We start from the raw sequence: 2331 nt of genomic DNA on the forward strand, positions 1-2331 counted from the left end.
GCATTGCGGAGGCGCATCCACTTGGCTACGCATTGTTCGCTGCATCTGACGCGCATGCTTTTGTTTAAGTCCCTTGTGTGACACAAAATGGTGGCGGCACCTGTAAAATTGAAGGGGGCAGGCGCCCCAATGTGATAGGGGCCTTAGTCTTGAGAGAAGCCTACCCTGTGGGGGTGTTTGAAAATCCAGAAGGGGGTTTTGAAAATCGAGGATCGGCAAGGACTTGTTGAAAGTCATGGAGGGAATTGGAGCCCATGTGTAGACGGGCAAAGAAATCAGTTGTACGGAGAGGGAGTTGAGGAAACGGCGATGGCTCGTGAGAAACAGGAGCCGCAACAGCATGTGGTGGTGGTGCCCTTGCCGGTGTCGGGACATCTCAACCCGCTCATGCGCTTCTGCAAGCTACTAGCCAAGCAACAATCCGGCATCATCATCACCGCTTCCGACGCCGCCGATGCCCCGCCTCTAGCATAGGAGCACCACAATCCTTACCCAGCTATAACCCCTACGGCTGTTGCTGCCCCTCATTCACTTGTCCGCCGCATCCGCCTCCCACTCCATGGCATCGACCTCTCTAATGACTTCAAGCTCTCCTTGCTGGAAGCCTACAATGCCTTGGTCTCCATTGCCACCCATCTCAAGCAACTCATCCTCTCTCTCAGCCGACATGGCCCTCCTATCACCTGCCTCCTCTCTGACTTCAACATCACGTTTCCTACCCAAGATGTTGCCGACAAGCTTGGCATTCCCCGCATTGTGCTCTACCCGTGCTGCGCTTCACGCCTTCTGTTCACCCGTTACCTCACACTAGGGGAGCTTGTATCCCTTGAAGAATCTCTCTCTCTCTCTCTCTCTCTCTCTCTCTCTCTCTCTCACACACACACACACACACACACACACACACACACACACACACACACACGCAAAGTTCCTTCTAGTGTAGTGTAGTGGCTACCATCGTATCCTCAAAAGGGCATCAGCGTTTGTAATGTCAAGTTTGCCTTTGCTGTCCTTGAGGTCTCAAGGACATTGAAGGTGAATATTTTCATTGTTTGTCTCTTAAGATTTTAAGGCCTAGGCCACCCTCAACATGTAGAATTTGGTGCCTTGCAGTGAAGGAGGCAACAACAACAATAGGTGTAGAAAATGCGAAAGCTTCTTCGGGAACTTGCTGGTCTGCCAACATTACGCAACGAAGATATTCCTCATTTTAGGTATGTCACAGATAAAATAGTCTCTTTGTGGACCAACTCAACCAAGTCATGGCAAGTGTGCGACACTCAAGCCCACACTGTCATCGTCAACAGCTATGAAGATCTTGAGGCTTCTGCCATTGCCACTCTATCTATATGTTGCAATGTTCCGATTTATGATGTGGGGTTTTGGTTAGAATCTCTCAATGAGGAGAGCGCCACTAGCTTGTAGGAAGAAGACAAAGGTTGCTTGGCTTGGCTAGATCAACGGCCCATCTCATCTGTTCTATACATCTCCATTGGGAGCACAACTATCCTTTCAAAAACCCAATATGAAGAGTTTCTGAATGGCCTCCTTGCCAGTGAACAACATTTTATTTGGGTTCTTCGAGTTGGGTTGGTGGATGACATCGACTACTCCTCTAAGGCCAAAATTTACTACAGGTTAGCCAACGTGCAACTTTGGACATTCAACTTCAATTTTCAGACAAATAAAATTTGAATTTCTGTGTTACAAAAGCTACTAGGTTTTTTTTTTTGCTTAATTTTACAATGTCCTTGGGAGTAATTGCACCCAGTTGCTGCGCCACTTACGTTGCAGCCTGCTACGCCTACTACGAGAGCTCGTGAGTCTGTTCTGAGCTGCTCAATGCTGCGTCTTGGAGGCTTGGAGCTTGCTGCGCGTGCTACAGCCAAAGACACAAGAGGTTTCGAGCTCTGCCCAAATCCCGACGAGTGATATATAGTAGCATTGTGAGTAATTAAATTATATCATGCCTTTGAGCTTCTCCATTTTAATCAATCATCTTGGTCTGCCTGTATGCACCGAGTGATTCCTCTAGCATAATTTAGGTTGTCATTTGTGAGCAGCATGCTCCCATGATTGTGTGGAATTTGGTAGAGCAAGCAGCACTTGCATTGATCAATAGTGCCCTTTGCCAATTGAGCTTCCAGTAGACAAGTAGGAAAGCTATGTGTAAGGACTGATAGGACAAAAGACACCCTAGATTTATAAAAGCCGGTACTCTTCAATATTATCACACTAATGACTCAAATGAATTTTAAACAAATTAACCTAGAATGATGCATTATGCCACTGAATTGAGTGTGATCTTCAAACTTCTCAATTTGTAACCTT

At 46.9% G+C, this 2331-nt stretch overlaps 1 pseudogene; it reads left to right on the forward strand.

Annotated features, from left to right (window-relative positions):
* Positions 1–309: 309 nt before the first annotated feature.
* LOC147461262 (uncharacterized) lies at positions 310–1932 on the forward strand (annotated as a pseudogene).
* The last annotated feature ends 399 nt before the right edge of the window (positions 1933–2331 follow it).

Source organism: Adiantum capillus-veneris, chromosome 3 (genome assembly GCF_014529385.1).
Source record: "Adiantum capillus-veneris isolate H3 chromosome 3, ASM1452938v2, whole genome shotgun sequence".
NCBI classification, from domain to species: Eukaryota; Viridiplantae; Streptophyta; class Polypodiopsida; order Polypodiales; family Pteridaceae; genus Adiantum; species Adiantum capillus-veneris.